At 38.1% G+C, this 19662-nt stretch overlaps 1 non-coding gene across 1 annotated transcript; it reads right to left on the bottom strand.

The window, feature by feature from the left end:
* Positions 1-280: 280 nt before the first annotated feature.
* LOC136201627 (small nucleolar RNA R71) lies at positions 281-387 on the bottom strand. The gene has a single exon (XR_010673973.1). It is a non-coding gene; the product is annotated as a small nucleolar RNA R71 (small nucleolar RNA).
* Between the last annotated feature and the right edge of the window lie 19275 nt (positions 388-19662).

The following is a 19662-nucleotide window of genomic DNA, read 5'->3' as shown; positions in this document are numbered from 1 at the left end:
AATTAAGCCTGCTTTGCTTAATATGTTGCAAAACAACGTAACGTTTTACGGATTGCCTAACGAAAACCCTAATGCACATTTGACAAATTTCTTAGAAATTTGTGACACTTTTAAAATTACTGATGTAACAGCCGAAGCAATCAAACTTCGCCTCTTTCCTTTCACTTTGAAGGATAAGGCAAAAATTTGGTTAACTTCTATGCCTGCTGCAACATTTGAAACTTGGGACCAATTAGCCCAAGCATTTTTACAAAAATATTTTCCCTTAGCAAAAACCGCAAGAGTCATCAAAGAGTTGACATCTTTCACACAAAATGATAATGAAACTCTTTATGAAGCTTGGGAACGTTTTAAAGAACGTCAACGTTTATGCCCACACCACCAATTGCCAGATGCACTTTTAATGCAGACATTCTATAATGGATTAAATCCTACGACTAGAGGTTCATTAGATGCTATGTCTGGAGGGTTATTTATGAAAAAGACATTCGCCCAAGCAAGAGAACTTTTGGAGGAAATGGCAATCAACAGCAGTATGTGGCCCGCAGAGCGTGGACATATACCAACGGCGAAACCATCATCCTCATGTACATCATCGGTTAAAGGTATAATGAATCTTGATCCTGTAGCAATGTTACAAGCCCAATTTTCTGCCTTATCGCACAAAATTGATAAATTTATGGCACCATGCGATCCTAATGATCCGATCCAGAGAGACATTGACTACGAAGGTATGAATGAGATAGAACATGTAAATTTTGTCCAAGGACAAAACCAAACTACTAATCCTTATTCTAATACTTATAATCCTGGATGGAGAAATCATCCTAACTTTAACTGGAAAGATGGTAATAATAATAATAATGCAAATGCTAATCAATATCGTATAAATAATTATCAAAATCAAACAAGAGATACGATTAGCACTTTATCTTCAAAAATCGACAAATTTATAGATGCTATGAATGGAAAGGTAAGTAATCAAGACGATGGTTTTAAACGGATCGAAAATAAATTCGATCAGCTTATCAAAAACCAATCATCTAGCATCCATAATTTGGAGGTTCAAATTGGACAACTTGCTAAATCAATTCCATCCCGCAAAGAGGGAAGTCTTCCCAGCCAAACGGAAGAAAATCCGAAAGAGCATGTTAAGGCTATCACTCTTCATTCGGGGAAAAACTACTTAGGTCCGGAAATGCCCGGAAATTCAACTTTACCTGGAAATGATTTACCAAAATCCAAAGAAGATACATTAAAACAAAAAGATACAAAAATTGACTCTAATCCGAAACCTTTTGTACCAAAGCCACCTTTTCCACACAGGGTCCGAAATAAGGACCATGATAAACAACTGTTATCATTTTTGGACAAACTTAAAAATTTGCATATAAATTTAACATTCATGGATGCAATTACGCAAATTCCTAACTATGGAAAATTCTTGAAAGATTTAATTTCAAAAAAGATTAGTTGGGAAGGAATTTCATCCATTTCTCTTTCTGAAGAATGTAGTTCGATAGTATCAAGCAAATTACCTACTAAACTCAAAGATCCCGGATGCTTTACCATTCCGTGTACATTGGGAAATATGGAATTCCCAAGCTGTCTTTGTGATTTAGGAGCTAGTATAAACTTGATGCCATTGTCTATTTTTGAAAAATTAGGTTTAGAAGAAGACATCAAGCGTACCAATATGGTTTTGCAATTAGCGGATCAATCCACTAAAAGACCATATGGTATAATTGAAGACGTTTTGGTAAAAGTTGACAAATTTATTTTTCCTACTGATTTTGTTATCTTAGATTTTGCTTATGATGCTAATTGTCCGCTAATCTTTGGTAGACCGTTCATGAACACGGGACGTGCTCTAGTTAATGTGTCGGAAGGAAAGTTAGTTTTACGAATAGGTGACGATAAGATCAAGTTCGATATGAATCAAGCGATGAAATATCCTATGGAGGATTTCGCTTGTATGAAGCTTGATTTAATTGAAGAATGTGTTAATGACATTGTTCAAAGAGAAGAAATAATAGAACCTATAATGGGTGAAGAATTAGAAGATAAGGACCCAGAGCCTTTGATTCGAGAAGATGGATCAGTTCCGCCTTCAGTAGTAATTCCACCTAAATTAGAACTTAAAGAGTTACCAAACCATTTGAGGTACAACAAAGAATATTGGGCTAGTAGGGAACTTATTAAAATCTATTACGAAAATATTTCCGAAATAGGAACTAGTTTCGTAACAAGATTTCCTGACATTTAAATCATTTCATTTTTCTTTTATTATTTTTATTTTTATTTTGTTTTGTTTTAGATTATATCATTTTATTAGAATTTTAGATATATAAAAAATATATTCAAGTCATGATTTTAATTAATTTTTAGGAATTTCATAAAAATTAGAAAATTTAGTGATTCTCAGTTGAGAATTTCAGATTCTCAGTTGAGAATTCACATATAAGAAATTCTTAATGAGGTAGAAATATTTCTGGACTTATAGAGAATTTCAAATTCTCAGTTGAGAATTTAGGCATGGCTAGAAGTCAGGAAAATTTCTGGACTTGTAGAGGATTTCAGATTCTCAGTTGAGAATTCTGATTGAAAATTGAAGGGAAAAATTTCTGAACTTACCAAGGATGAGGATTCTCGGTAGAGGATCAGGAGTTTAGAGTTTTGACAACTGATTTTCGCAGGAAAATCAGCGTGTCGCGACCGCGGGTCAGCATCCATGACCGCGACACGGGGGAAATTTTGCCCAGATTGAACCTTTTCTCAGCAGTTGTAACTATTCAGAATGAAACACTAAGTTTTTCTTATTTCTAAAAGGTTTGTTTCATGCCTTTTCACTTCGAAACAACACCTCTTTTCGTCCTAGGATCTTATATATAGGTACTAGAGGTCCAGTTTTCTGTCACTTTCTTTTTCATCTCTATCAGAACTGTCTCTGATTTTCTTACCATTCATAAAATCCAAACACTAAGTTCAAAACTTTTCTTCCTTACTCTTTCCAAAAATCATGGCTTCCTCAAACACTTCATCTAAGAAAGTTATTACTTCACGCAATAAACATGTGGATATATCAGAGCGTTATGGATGTAACTTTCCTATCTTCAATCACGATGAGGGAAGGCGCTTCCTGAAACTTCGATACACTTTCTTTGTCGGAATGCTGTACATGGACGACTTTCTTAATGATCAATTAGGAATTAAGGAAGATATGAGTCGTTACATGGAGAGACTAGGATGGACCAGATTTGTCGATATGAAGTTTTCTATAATTGGAGACTGGGTGTTAGAGTTTTTCTGCACTGTGCGTTTTGTTAACAAGCGTCGTGTGCGTCTCAGTTTTCGTCGGGATGGCAAAACTTTCACTTTTGGATATCCTGAATTGCATGCTTGGTTTGGTTTTCCTTTGAAGGATACTACCAAACACCATCATGGAAGAGATATGACGTCCACTGATATTTGGCGAATGCTCACCGGTATCTGGCCTTTCCACCCAAAACTTGCCTATAATAAGTCTTTCAATTCCAACTCTATACTATATTTGCATAAGTTTCTGAGTCACAGCCTGTTCGGTCGCACGTTCAGTAGTGTCGTCCAAGAATCTGATCTTTATGTCCTTGGCGATATATTTCAAGGCAATGTGGTTGATTCTTCAAAAATTCTGATGGAGGGTCTTGTTGCCGCATCTAGATCCAAGGCTAAGAAGGTTGGGTTTGGGAATATTATATGTGGAATAATTCTAGGGACCAAGGGAAGTATTTCTGTTCCTTGGAGTGATGCTGAATCTTTCCCGATGCTAGACTATGAATTTTTAGAATTTGAAGGTCTAGTGAAGCGAGTTTTTCGATCAGGACCAAATTTTCTTTCTGCACCCGAACGACAAGCCTTCGTGCAGTTGAAAATTGATCGATTTAGGGCTAAGAAAATTCCGATTAAAAGGGACGAATTTTTAGCATAGTTTGTGTTTTATATTGTTTGTAAATATATGTACATCAATGTTAATAAATAAATTTTCTTTTTGCACTATATTTCGATTTTGGTTATATGGTTGCATTTTAATTTCATGAATTTAGACCATTGAATCAACTAAATGCAAACTTAATCTATTCATGACTAATTAAATGTTAATAATTGCATTTCAAGTTCCTTAAATAAGATTCATTTAACTTAACTTAATGAATGCACATAAATGTTTCAATTAATTTTAGTTCCAAACCTTTCATATTCATAATTTTAACATTCATTAATTAATGCAATTTTTATTTTCATTTTCCATTAATAAGGATAAACCTTTGGTTTTCCTTATCATTTAATGATTTTCATTTATGTTTTAAGTACAGATTACATTTTTAAGGAGTTCAGGATAGGATTTATCAAGAAAATGCACGAAATGAAGTAAAAAAAAAAAGCTGAATTTGGGAAGCTACGAGGTGATCCGCGACCGCGGATGCGCTTCCACGGTAACATCAGAAAAATTCCAGAAAATTTCAGACACAAGATTCGCTGCCCAGCGTGATTCGCGGCCGCGAATGTTGGATTCTCGGTAACTTCAGATTTTTCTTCTCAAATTTCAGAGGATATGTTGGTTGAAAAACGCGATCCGCGACCGCGGATATACATCCACGACCGCGACACGCGTACTTCAGGCACTCCAGGTCCGGTTTTAGACCTATTTTCCATTCTTCCTATACCTTTTCCTTTTCTATTTAACCTATACCTATTCTTCTTCCTATTCATCCTCTATTTACACCTTTTCCTATTCAACCTCTAACTATATTAATTACTCTTCCTATTTCAACTATACCTATTCCAATTCCTATTCCTACTCTACCTATTTACCTTGTTATTCAAACCCTATATATACCTATTACCTACACACACCTTACATCACCTCCAATTTTAACCAATACCCTACTCTTACCTCTTCCCAATACCTTACTTTTACTTTTCCCAATTTCATCATTACCCTTTTCAATCACCTACACCTTTCAATTCCAAGAATTCACAACCATTCTACTTCATCTTCAACCTCAAGCTTTTCTCTCTTTTCATCTTTTTCTCTAAACCCTAAACACCATAACCATGCCTAGAGCAAAGCGTGTTGGACACAAGCCGGCTGTCACTGAGGCTAATCGCCTTAGGGTTAGTTGTGGGGCTTATTTCGACATTCATTCTGAAGAAGAAGTTGGACGTTTCAAGCACTTTTCACACGCTAATCGTAAGTTCGTGGATATGCAGTTTCTTGACTTTGATTCGGTAAGAAAGTTGAACTTCTCTACACAAATTACTGCTTTTATTGAAACTTTGGGATGGGACACTTTTGCTTCTATGCGTTTTCCACAAATTCAAGAGTATGTGGTTGAGTTTTTTGTTACTTTAACAATGAACAAGAAGAGGACTGAAATTTCTTTTCGGAATAAGGGCATTACCTATACAGTTGATTATGAGGCTATGGGTAACATGTTTGGTTTCCCTACTAGTGACTTTTATGATAAGCCTCGGGATTTTGATAATAACTCTTTTTGGCAAACTCTGTCTGACCAAACTTCTTTTGATTCTAAGAACACTTCGAGCAAGTTAATTAAGGATAATTGTGTGTTCTTCTTTCACAAGTATTTGAGTTTTTCACTTTTTGGTCGTGTTGAGAGTTCGAAGATTCAAGTCCGGGATTTGTTTGTTTGGGATTGTTTGTTCAAGGGTTTGCGGGTGGATAGCATTGGAATGCTTTTTGATAATTTGTATCGTGCTTCGAGGGCTCATACCACTCAAGTCCCTCCGGTAATTTGATCACCGCTATTGTTTTGGGAGCAAGGGATGAATTGGCTACTTTTGATATGTCTACCTACCCTGGATATGTTCCGGTTTTGGACATTGCGGCTCTTGAACGGGCTCATTTATTGGTTTCTGCGGCTCCTCCTGTTTTTATTTCGTATGCTACCCGTATTGCACATCTTCGTGGCACTATGTGTGGAGGTGCTTCTAGTTCTCATAATGTAGGTACCGATGAAGAAGGAGCGGAGGAAGGTGGAGATGCTGCCCTACAAGCCCAAGCAACCCAAGACACTGATCCGGTGGATTTAAGGCGGATTTTGAACCAAATCAATGCAAATAATCGCCAAATGAATTTGAGAATTGATGATTTGATGGAGAACAATATGGTGATGAATGACAACCTCAATACTTTGAGGCGTGCGCATCGTTCGACTCGGCATCGGGTGCTTTCATTTTTCCGCCGCCGAAATGTGGAAACTTCACCAACACCTCCGGATTCCCCGCCACATGCTTAGGTTTTATCTTTTATTTTTATCTTATCTTATTTCAATTTCAGTTTCGTACATTTTTATATTTATTATGTTTCGTACAATTTCCAATTTCACTTTACTTTTATGATGAATGTTTTTGCTATATCTTTCGTTTATTTCCATTTGTTTTATCTTTAGTGTTTTATCTCCATTTTTGCCCCCATGAGGACATGGTCCAATTTAAGTGTGGGAGGAGATATTTACATATATCATTTTATGCAAACAAATGAATGAATGAATGTATGCATCACTTGTTTTTTTTAAACTATAAAAGCAAGATATATATTGCAACACTTTTTAACTATATTGCAACAAATGACAAAAACTTAACATTTTTTATGAAATATCATTTTTTACATTTATCAAATTAATCATAAGTTATACATCTTTTATGATTATTTTTAGGTTATCATTATCGATAGAAATAAATATTTCTATACCGGTAATATTTTTCAAAATATTTTTCACAAATCTTCGACACGATTTTAAGTAAAATTGTCTCGCGTGAATGTATTTAAGTAAAAATTCTTTATTTTTAATCTCTATTTCATATCATGAAATTCATGATACAATAAATCTTATTTTAAATTTTCAATTAGGTTTATAGGCATTAAATTGAACTAACAATTTTTAGCTCGGTTTTGATTTTGTCTTACATTAACACCAATTGAAGTTTTTAAGGAAACTTTAGCCATAATACATGTTGAATTTTAAGTCAATATAGGATGAATGTGCTAACTTTCTTTTTCCCAATTCATATTAATTAATCAATAAATCGTATTCTTAACTTTTGGCCACGATTGAGACCAACCTTATCACAGTCGAGGTATGAAAGGGAAGAAATTAATAAGTAAAGCGTACTTTTGGCCACGGTTGCGACCACCCTTATCACGATCGAGGTATGGAAGGAACGTTTAAATAAGAAAAAATTAAGCGTGTTTAAAGTTTAAAGTAACGATTGCGTCCACCCATGTACCTCTTAAGCGAACACAAAACAAATGCATATAAAGTTACGATCGAGACCACCCTTATCACGGGCGTAACTAAGCAAATAAATTAAACTTAATACTCATATATAATAATTCAAGTTTGGGAAAGGAAATTTGGTGCTTTGAAATGCCTTGAGATGGAAAACTCAATAACATGCGTGCTTAGATCGTCCCGAATACTTCAATTTAAAAATTGAAATACAAGACGAATGATATATCGTATTTATACTAAGTTAGTTTGATATTTTGCGTATAAATTTGCCATGTGAAGTTAGTCTTTTCAGCTTAACTAATTTAAAAGGTAAACACAAAGATATATGTTTTATTTTTATAAAGAGATTAGTTAAGGAATAAATTCAGTGAAATTTTGCTCGGGACTAGCAAAAGATTAAGTGTGGAGATTTGTTAAGCCCAAAATATACCTAAAATATCATTAACATTTACATCATTTTTATTACGAATTTGTGTTATTTATATCTGTTTAGATTACTTTTACTTTCGAATATCTTTCTTTCTTGCAAGGTACTTGAATATTTGGTAAAATCCAAATAGGAACGAAAAAGGATCAAAAACAGAAGGAAAACCCTTCAAAAGGAGTCAAAGACGACGTAAATCGAAAGCGCCAAGTCGAGGACAAGAACGAAAGCAAGAAGTAAGAAAACCTGCCGGGCCACGATAGTGGATCCCAGACCCGCGGCCGTGACACGCGCGGTGCAACCAATTCTCCCCTTCGTCCGTCGCTCAGCTCAGTGCTACGTCATTCACGGCCGCGGATTACTATCCTCGGTAAGTGCAGAAATTCACCAAGAGCATTTAACACATGCTGAAAATCCAAGAAACGCGTTCGTTCAAGTGGACAAAGACGTCCTTTCACAACGGACATGATTCTTCACAATAGACACGACTCTTAACCAACGGATACATCACTTCAAACACAACCCTTCAACATCTATAAATAAAGAGTTGATGTTGAGAAAAAGTGTTGATAATGAAATGCTATAATATAGATATAGAAATCAGAGCATAGAACTTATGTCGAAGTTCTAAGTAAAAACATTTCGAGAGTTAGAAATTAGATTCTGTACAAAACAAGATGAGGTACACATATTGTTTATAGTTTAATTACAACTCAGTAGCGTTTAGACATTGTTCCAGTTTTAGTTTGCATCATGGTAGTGGCCGACCGAATCCCTATTACGAAGTTACAGCGAGAAGATTGAGTAAAGTGTTCGCCCCCGAGCCTGACAACCTCCTAAGGAAACCCAAGGAAGCGGAACCGATCAAGCCCTTCACTTGCACGCCCTCGAAGAACTCGATGCTCCTTATTCTCTGTAAACTTGTATCAATTTACATTTCATCTAATAAAGTCTGTTCTATTCGACAAATCGTTATGCAGCACTTATGGTAACCAATCCAATATAAGTGAGGCTGGTGTTTTCATTAATATGCACTTGAATTCAAAATCATTACAAGGAAACTTTGTTGAACACTTAGGCAAATTATCATCTCGAAAGAGTGTTAATTTGAGTAAGGGCAACTATCCCGAAAGGGTTTTGTCGCGTTCAAGGCCAATTAATTAGAGGTTCCGTCATTTGTTTCATCATCATAATAATACAAAGTTTAAGTTGTTTTCTTTGCTTAATGCAAATGAACAGATTCATTCCTTTTTCTAATAAGTTCTAAATGTTCCTGTTTTGTAAAATTCATCCTTAAAATCAGAAGATCTTTCTAACAATCGATTTATTCTAAATATATAATCTTATTCCAGCATTTTCAAATACTCAAAGTTTTCAAATTCAATCAAATAAATTTCCTAAATTCAATTAATCCAATTTTCACTTTTTATTTACATTTTATAAATCTAACAAGTTCGAAATTAAAGATTCAAAAATAAGTTTTTCGTTAAAAAACGTATCTCTGTGGGATCGATATTTTTATTACTACAAGCGAAACCGTGCACTTGCGGAAATCGCTCAACAGATAACAATACACGGTAGGGGGTAGTTGTCTTTGGGGCAAGCTTTGTTGAGATCTGTGAAGTCAATACACATGCGGTATGATCCGCCTGCTTTTTGACTAGAACCACATTCGCCAGCCACTGTGTATAAAGTACCTCTTCGATGGCATCCGCCCGTTTGAGCTTGGTGATCTCCTCTTCTATCACCTTCTATCTCTCAGGGTCATGGTTTCTCCATTTTTGTGCCACCGGTACCGCGTCCTTGTCGATGTTGAGTTTGTCAGTGATCACATCTGGACTAATCCCTGGAAGAATCTCATCTTTCCACGCAAAAACATCTTCTGATTTATGGAGAACCTTTGTAATAGCTTCCTTTTTCTCTCCTTTTAACCCTTTAGCCATCCGCGCCTGTTTTTCATCCGCCATAAGGTACATCTCTATTTCACCCAAGGCCATTGTGACAAGTTCTTCCTCGTCTTCATCTTTAGACTACGGGCGAATCATCAAAGATGCCGAATACGTCTCCTGAGCCACCTTTTGGTTTCCTCGGATCATCACACCTCCTTTGGTCGTGGGGATGTAAATAGTTAAGTGGCGTATGGAGATGAGAGCTGCGGCTTCGGAGATAAAGGGTCGCCCAATGATGATATTGTAAGCTAACTGGCCATCTAGGATGGAGAATTCCAGATCTTCTTTCCAAATTTGATCTTCATCTGCTAACTCACAATCTAATGTTACCTGGCCCTTTGTTTGGATGGTGTGCCCTATTACTCCAAGGATGTCCATTATGGTGGTTTCCACTTGGATTGGGTCGACCATAAGTTTGGCGAATGCTCCTCTTGTGATGACATTGCATGAACTTCCAGTGTCAATCATCACTCTTTTCATCTCCCAGCCTTCCACCATCATAGTAATGACCAGGGCGTCTGCATGAGGAGAGATCTCCGAGCCGGCGTCTGCAAAAGGGCGATTAAGTGATGCCCTATCTAGAGCAGTGGTTTTTGCCTTTTTCAACACAGGTTGGTATCCAGGTCCGCCTGCTATGACATTGATGGTCCCTTTTGCCTTCTTTTTTTGATCATCCCTGGATCTGTCACCATCTCCCTTCTTGCTATCATTTTGGACGAACTTGTCCAACTTTCCCCTTTCGATAAGCCTTTCTATCTCTCTGGCTAACTCCCAGCATGCGTCCGTGTCATGCCCATTCTTCCTATGGTATTTGCAATAATTTTTGGGATTTTTCCCGGTGTTGGTGAACTCCCCCCTTTTGGTTCGGGGTATGAAATGCTCCGCTTGTGCTGGCTGTTCTCTATCCACATTAGCACTTCGCTTTTAGAGGCATTGAGTGGCGTAAATGATGACACGAATGCCGATTTGTTCTTAGAGCCCCTTCGCCGACTTCAAGAGGACGAATCCGGGTGCTTGTCTTTCTCCTTATCCCGATGGCGAGATTCGCCTTTGTCCTTTTTGGGCGGAGACAATGACTCTCTGCGGATATCATCCACCTCCATGAAGTCCTTGCAGCGTTCAATTAATTCTGCCATATCTCTGGGCTTCTTCCGAATTAAATCTTCCTGCAAGCTTTTACACGTGGTTTTTTTCACTAGAGCTTCCACTGCCATGGAGACATCCACATCGACAATTCGTGTACACAATTTGTTGAAATTGTCTACATATTCTCGAAGTGGTTCATTCGTCTTCTGCTTCAATTCAAAAAGCTTCCGTGACTTGACCACTGGAGGGATACATCCGCCGAATTTAGCACAAAACTCCCTACTCAACTAATCCCAGCTGTCTATCGATCCGGGAGGTAAAGATTGGAACCAATCATAAGCGGGGCCTCCTAATGTGGTGATAAACATCTGGCATAATACCGCCTCACTTGCACGGTTAAGGCTGAGCAACATTTGGTACTTTCTGGCATGGGCCTCAGGGTTGTCTGCACCCATGTAAACCGGGATGTTAGGTATTTTGAAATGCCTGTCTGTTTCATCAGCTTCGATCCATGCTGTAAAGGGCGAATCACGATTGGTGAATGGATTATGCCTCGCATTCTCTTCATTTATGTGGAGCACCGCAGCTCTAACGTGATCATCAAAATTTTCCGGACCCGCCCTGGGGCGTCCCCTATGTGGAGATCTACTCGGAGGTCTCCTATGGGGAGATCTACTTGGAGAAGATGAGGAGCTTGAGCCGGACGACGGATCTGATGGCGAACGCCCACCTCCGCCGCCATGTCCCTCAGGAGGGGCTTGTCTATCATCACCTCCATGTTCTCCCGGAGGAGCGTGTCTATCCTCCCCTTAGTTCGGTGGTGGTGGTGGCCTATCCAGACAAGGTGTCTCTACTGGCCTCTTACTTTGTCTATGACCGGAGGATGGGGGTGATCTACCCCGGCGGGAGGATCTCTATCTCGGAGGCGAAGTTGACTCTGATCGCCTGCTTTTCCCCTTTCTCCGCTTTTTGTGTCTTCGACCTTCTGATCCGCCTTCTGGGAGATTTGACCGCGGGCGACTTGGGACACTTGATCCGCCAAATTCACCCCATGGTTCACTGGTCTCCCCGGGAGAGTTTGGTCATTCCTTCGACTCCCTTCCGCTCCATCAGAAAATAGTTGTCGATTGAGTGGTGGGTTACCAGCTGCGACGGTAGTAACTACCATGGAATCCGTAGGTTGAATTTGGAAGAATGAAGAATCATGGGCGTTTGATCCTATAGCTGCCTGTGGCCATTGAGATGTTGTAGGTGCCGTGCGCCGAAGCTCTGGAATTATCATGAACGACCTTAGGCGGTTCTCCATCTCAATTCCAAACTCTCTTCTTATGGATCCTGCACATGTTTCGATGAATGAATCTGGCGACATACTCCTTTCGCCATGCGTCATAGGAGCATTTGTATCAACGCGACCAGCGTTAGTTACAGGTTGGCTTGATGGTGTTACCAACGGTGTTTCAATCCCCGAAGAGGGAATCTGCTCTCCATTCGTCATGTCTTATTGTGAACGAAAAAACCTTTTTATTTGGCTAAGGGTCCACCTTCACCGCACCAATTGATGACTTGTGGAGAATTTCCGATTATCTTCCGTCCCTGTGGGGGCGTCGTTGGGTTCGACGGGGGGAAGCTCCGATGCCAAAGTCAGTATAAAGTATGAAAGAGCAAACTGAATTGACAAAGTAGAGTTTCTAAGATTGTATGAATGTGTACCTTGATAGCTTGAGATGCAAGCTATATATAGTCATGAAGTTGTAACCTTTAGTAACTAGAAAGTCTCCATTAATGCTTCATTAATGGCGGTTACTAGTTTCCTTTAAGTATGCTCGTTAGCTTATTAATAGCTCATTAATGGTCTTTATTGCGGGATCGGCTCAGCTGTTCCGCTGGCGGATTGAGAGGTTATGGTGGATCGCCACATAGACATGACTGCGGATCTCTTGTGGCGAAGTCTTGGTGATCCGCCTGTTTGATCTCCTTGCCTGATACGCCATCACATCTCGGTATCAGGTGATCAATACGTGGCCGTTCTAGGCGAATATCTCCTTTGATCCTTTGGATAATATCCCAATGTTATCAGAAGCCCCCCTAAAGTTCCTTTAAAGTCCTTTAGGGCTTTTGAGCTTCTTTGCGCGCCGTCATGATGACTTGCATTAATGGTCACTCTGTTTGATGCCAATCGATGGGTGACACGTGTCGTAAGCGCGCCACTCGAGGAAAGAGAAAACGTCTTCTTCCTTCCTCTCTTTCTCTTTCCACTCCATTTGCATTCCTCTTCCATTTTCCTTTGAGTTTTTGCCCAGAGTCTCTCGGAGTTCAGAATCTTTCAAAGCTTTTAACTCTCATGTAAGTGAATTTTTGCTTTGATTGCTGAATGTTTAGGAGTTCTTCTTCATCTTCTGGGTCTACTTTTGAACTTTTTAATTTGACCACTTCTTCCGAAACCGTAGTTAGCTGGACTTCTTCCTCTTTGGAGAATTCTGATTCTTCCGAAGGTACTGTTAGTTGCGATTTAGCTGAGTTGCGTAACTCGGTGTGTAATAGCGGTCGAACTCGTTCAGGTAGGATTTGGAACCTTCCCGTCACCGTTGCTCGTCTTGCTCCGGTAATAGATTCTAGGTGGTTTTCGGGGATAGAGGCATCTTCTTCAGCCTCATGCGGAGTCCACTTCCTCTCGTATGAGCGCCGTGGATCTAGCGAATCTGGCGGACCGCTTCCCTTGGATAAAAGAATATGAGACTATGTTGGCGGAAGCTCATCAGAGACCCGCCTGTCCGCCAAGGGGGTATTTATCTGTACACAGTTGTCACGTAGAAAGAGGGTTCCGGCTTCCTCTTCCTAAGATGATGGCGGACATCTTAGCTTACTTTGACATCACTGTCAGCCAGCTGCATCCAAATGGCTGGTTAGATGTAGCTCTAGATTGTTATTTAGCTTCAAATTTAGGGGTAGTTTGTAACCCTCGAGTCTTCCGAACTATTCACAAACCGACGAAACGAAAGGCCGAGTCCTTTTACACCTTTGCTAAGTTTGGAACCTACTCGCCATTTAGCGGCAAGATGTCTCATGTCCACCTCTGGGATGAAAAGTTCTTCTATGTAAAGATAAGGGAGGGCGAGTCTATAGGCTTTCCGTCGGTTTGGAGTGCCAGACCCTTACATATGGCTGAAGACATGCGTATATTGACAGATAGTGATGAAGAAGTGGCGAATATCATGAAAAGTGTCAAGGCGGAGGCTTGGACATACGCCGACGCCTTGGACTTTATGATGAATGATATCCCCTTGATCCGCCAGGAAGGGAACAAGACCACTTATGTGAAGTTTACAGACCTCGATGAAGGTAACTTTCTTTTTCCTTGAACCTTGATTATTTTATGGTTCTTTTGTCAGGGGTTTGTCTAAGGCCAGTCACGCTCTTGTAGAGATACGCAAGAAACTGAAGGAGGATGAGGCTCGAAAGAAGAGGCAAGCAGCAGATCCCAAAAGGGTGCAGAGAAGCGTCCCGCTGATACAATGGCTGATCTTCCTCTGCAGAAGAAGATGAAGCCTACAACTTCCGGCGGACGAAAGTTTATGGCGGATGCCATGAGAACCACGATGCCCACTGTGGAGAAAGAACAGGTAAGTTGTTTTAATGTTTCTTTTCTCCATATTGTGAATCTAAGTTTTGACTTTCCAATCCTTGTGCAGATGGTGAAGCCTGATCTAGGCGGTTACTGGTCCGCTAAATATGGTGACAATGGATCTTTGAGGAATGAATCCGTCATTAATGACCTAGACGAAGCTCTTGGTCAATTAGGCGAGGTGCGGAAGAGTCAAAACGAGATCCCAGGATCAGCCCATGTTCAGATGGGAAAAACGGAGCTTCTCACGGTAAGTTCTTTCTATCCTTTTGCATTTTTGGATGAAAGAGTGATCTCCTTTGGGGAGATGTCTGTTGTCGTTCTTTCACTTGAATTGGGTTTTTACATTGATAGGTATACACCCGTATGCGTGCCATGGAAGTGGATCTCCTTCAAGGAGTGGCGGATAAGGCAACCATAGAAAGGTTGGAGAAGGAGATCGTCGTTGCCAATGCGAACGTTGCGTCCACCATTGCTCTAAAGGATGCTGAGATCCTTAAATTGAAGAGACAAATGGAGGCGGATGCTAAAGAACATGAAGCTGCCTTAGAGGACACGGAGATCTTGGCAGGGGAGCGAGCTTGTTGGGGTTTAGTGTCCTATAGACAATTGTTCTAGGATACAAACTTAATGTAAATGAATTGTTCTTTATATCATTTGTTTAATGAGATATATGTTTTATAACTATATAAAGGCAATCCCTTTTAAGCACTAAATAAAGTCTAATAAAAGCAAATCCGTAAGTTTATTTAAAGTGATTATAAAGTGTTCATACAAGCATGAAGTGAGACAAAACTTTATAGTAAACTGATAAACTTAAAACCACCCCAAGTCAAGTGATATGTTTGGGATTGACATATCACTGTTGAGACTTGTATGTAACAATGTCTTCTGTCCGACAGAAAGCTGATCTCACAAGCTTCATATATACAGATATCTGGACAGTTACATAGATCCGATGAAACGTTGTTCATTAGGATTGGGGATCCGATTTGAGATAACAGGATGGGTAGATTCATCCTTGTCACCTGTTCATCTCATTGGTATTAATAGGTATAACTAATCTTTAGACTCAAAGGAATATTAATTCGTATTCTGGATTACGGAATGTGATGCTTTGACTCTGGTGTAACACGATCCTTAACAGAGATGACTCTGAGGTGTGAACAGTAGACGTTGGGTATCACAGGAAGTAATTGCGGAGTCGTTATATATTGGATTGAGCATTTATCACTCCCGATAAATGGGAGATACATCCATGGATCGCTTGTGGAAGACTCGGCTCTAAATCCTTGCAAGGTGATAGCTTAAGAGTAATAAATACAGATTTCACTTAACCTATCTTTTTGAGTTGACTCGGCCTGTACAAGTAAAACGAATGTCTCGCTATATGTGACTTGACATCACCCATAGTCATAAGATTCAGTTCAAGGATGTAGTTGATAAAGGATCGAATTATACTGTAACTAATACGGAAAGGTTAACAACAGAATCAACCTGTCTTCTTATAGCTCTAGGGGAATGATTACGGACTTGCTAATCATATACTCTGTACATCATTCCATTATGAAAAGATTAAATATAATTCTCTGAAAATTAATTTAATAACGTTGCATACGGCTAGAAGCAATAAGAACCTAATGGATCACACATAAGACTTGGAACCTAAAAGAGAGATAGATGTTAATTAATTGATAGAAGCCCAATTGAGCCTAATAAGGCCCATGGACATAAGGGGGTCGAAATTCATGTAGTGATATACATGAATAATTAATTTGATTTTGTTAATCCTAATTAGATTAGGAATATGAATTAAATTAATTAAGAGATAATTAAGTTAGGAGTTTTAATTAGATTAATATACTCCTATTATTATCCAATAAGGTTATTATTATTATCCTTAATATATTAGATATATAGTGAGATAATAATTAGGAATTCTATTCCGAATGGAATTCCTATTCAGTAACCTAATTCTATCTAACTAGGGATTAGATACAAGAGATTATAAATACCCTTTCCCTTGAGATTTTCGAAATCTAAGCAAGCCATACCCTACTTGTGATTTTCGAAATTCACTTAGTCCAAGAGAGAGAAAATTCGACACTCCTAGTTCGAGGACGAGATTTCTCTACGGCTTCGTTTGATCAATTAATTTTCATCTATTTCTTTTATCCTTGATCTTGTGTTGATTAGTTAGAGGCAATCTACTTTGGTTGCTATTCAACGGTTTATACTAAATTAATCTTCCCGTGTTTTATTTCGTGTTTGGGAACTCGAAAAAGAAAAACAAACAAAAGGGATAAATTCGTTTTACTACTCCTACATCAGGTCAGTTCACGATTTCGCGGATTCCCGGAGATTGAACCGTCGGATCGTCACGATTTTTGGACAGGAGCTTCTAGACATATTCTTCCACGTTTCCACTGAAGGGATTGTCGTTCGGAGGTCTGGAAGGTCTGTTTCGGATAGGGACAGATTGGTAGACAATTTCTATCTCTTTTGAAGTTGTGGGCACTTCGTTTGCAACGGTAGATAGAACTTCTAAAAGGTATTTCTTCTTATCCTTCTTTATATGAAATAACGGTTAACAGATCTTGTGGTTAAATAGAAATAGGTTAAAAAATTTATATTTCCGCTGCTATACCTGAGCCTAATTTCCAATAGTGGTATCAGAGACATCGTTAAATCCGTTATTTCATATATGAAAATTTAGAAGTTTTTCAATAGGATTGAATAAATATTTATAGTTAGGATTAATTAACAAATTGTTTTGATTAATTGATTCTAAAGATAAATAAGTTTTAATTAATTGTTAATTAAAAGAGATTATGCGTATGTTCCTAATTATTTTGGTTGATAATCATTATAACGAAATCTATTAGTTTTATAGTTAGATTGATAAAATCAGTTTTATTAATTCTAAAGATAAAACAGAAATCTATAGTGGTTTTTCCTATTTTCTGAAAATCGTTTTAAAACCGTTTTAGAACTGATATATATATTTAAAATCGTTTTTATATTTAAATATATATGTTTCAGAAATTGATAGTTTTCTGTTTTTGATTATCGAATGAAAATTTGTTTAAAAGTTTGTTTTACCAATTTGTAAATCAAAATGTTAAATGAATTAAAATCAAAATAATTGAGACGTGCATAATTAAAGTTTTGTATAGTTATATTAATCTAAAGATTAATATAAAAGATACGAAAACTATTAGAAGTAAAATTGGATGAAAGTTAATTGATAAGTTAATGTGATTAACATAAATATTATATAAGATAGTTATGTAATCAACCAATTAAATTTATTTAATTGAGTCTATGCATGTTTGGAGTTATGGACATATTTGGACCCTCTTTAGTCTTTTGGTATTTTTGAAATAGGGCCTGCGAGTCCTGCCTTTCTACTATCTATTGTAATTTCTCCTCTCATCTGATTCCTTCAATTCAATTGAAGTTTTCTTTAGTAGTATAGAAATTAATATGTAATTTCAAGGCGCCATGGAGAAGACGGTGGACCTAAAGAGAAATATGTAATAGTTAGTATTTCCTTAGGTTTGCCCTTTTATTCCGTCTCTGGCTCGACGGACTAATTTAGATGATATGTCCATAACGCCAATGTATGTGAATGTATGTGTCTGATGTATGCTAAAGCAAATCAAGACTAAGTTAGATTATAAGACCTAAAATAAAATCCCTCATTAAAAAGTTAAGTAAATAAACAAGTTATTAAAATCGGTTGCCCCTCCCTAATATTATAATTCAGCCGGCAGTGCTGAGGGCCTTTGGGTTGTTAAGTAAACTCAAGCTCGGGGTCCTTTCGGTAACACCTGAATTATCGAAAATCATTTTTCATGGATATGGGGTAATACTTAAATTAGATTATGATAATTGGATAAGTAAACTCATGTTGTCATAAACTAATGGGCAAGACGGTTGGGATTAATATGAATAGCATATTAGTTACTAATGTGGTTAGTAACCCAATAACCTAGGAATCATATTAAAGATGTGGTTGATTACATGAATCTACCTAATGAATGAGACTAGCTTATTGAGTAAACTCAAGGCGAAATCTCAAGAGTTAGGATCCTAGCTCACTAAAGGATTTGTGAAATTCTTCGAATTAATATGGAGGGCTATTAATTTGGCAAAATAGTGGGAGCAATCTAAAATAAACTAAAAGGCCTATAATTTTAGATTGATATACTTTAAGCAAATGAATGACATACGTTTACTCTTTCTCACTCTCAGGTTTAATTAAACCCACTCTTATAATCATGACTAAAACCAATCTGCAAAACATTCTTACCGATAACAAATTGAATGGTTCAAACTTCACCGACTGGTTTCGTAACCTCAAAATTGTTTTGAAGTTCGATAAAATAGGGTATGTACTTGATACATCGATACCCCCTCTCCCTGCTGATGATGCTCCCATTGAGGAAATTGATGCTTACTAGAAGCATAAGGCTGATGATGATCATGCCGGATGCATCATACTTGCATCGATGATACCGGAATTACAAAGGCAACATGAGGAAATGGATGCTTATTCCATCATCATGCACCTAAAGGAATTGTTTGGGAAACAAACCAGGTGCGAACGCTACGAGATATCCAAGTTGATATATCGTAGTAGGATGCAAGAGGGCACATCTGTCATGACACATTGTGTCAAGATGATTGGCTACATTACCAAACTTTCTAGTATTGGATTTGCGATGGATAACGAATTAAGTATAGACTTAATTCTTCAATCCCTCCCAGAAAGTTATTCACAGTTCATTATGAACTATCAGATGAATGACTTGCAAACCTCTCTTGAAGAGCTTGCAAATATGCTCAAGTCAGTTGAGCCCAATATGAAGAAAGACAAAGCCATACCGGCTCTTGTCATTGAGGGATCAAAGAAAAGGAAAGGGAGCTATCCCAATCCTAATTATCCCAAGAAAGGTAAGAAAGCCGTGCCCTACAAAGCTAAGGGAAAGGAAGTGAAGAAGCCCAAAGGAGAGTGCCACTTCTGTGGTAAAGACGGGCATTGGAAGAGGAACTGCAAGGAGTACCTAGCCTCCCTCAAGAAGGGAAATGGCGGTGCTTCAACATCTGGTATGTTTTATATTGAAATAAATACAGTTTCACTGTCTGAATCTTGGGTATTAGATACCGGATGTGGATCTCATATTTGTACAAATATGCAGGAGCTAAATCAGACTAGGGAACTAAAGAAAGAAAGCATAAGCTTGCGAGTAGGAAATGGAGCAAGAGTTGCCGCCCTCGCAATTG

The sequence above is a fragment of the Euphorbia lathyris genome, chromosome 7 (genome assembly GCF_963576675.1).
Source record: "Euphorbia lathyris chromosome 7, ddEupLath1.1, whole genome shotgun sequence".
NCBI classification, from domain to species: domain Eukaryota; kingdom Viridiplantae; phylum Streptophyta; class Magnoliopsida; order Malpighiales; family Euphorbiaceae; genus Euphorbia; species Euphorbia lathyris.
Note: the sequence above shows the minus strand (reverse complement) of the source record. Positions and strands in the feature narration are given on the sequence as shown.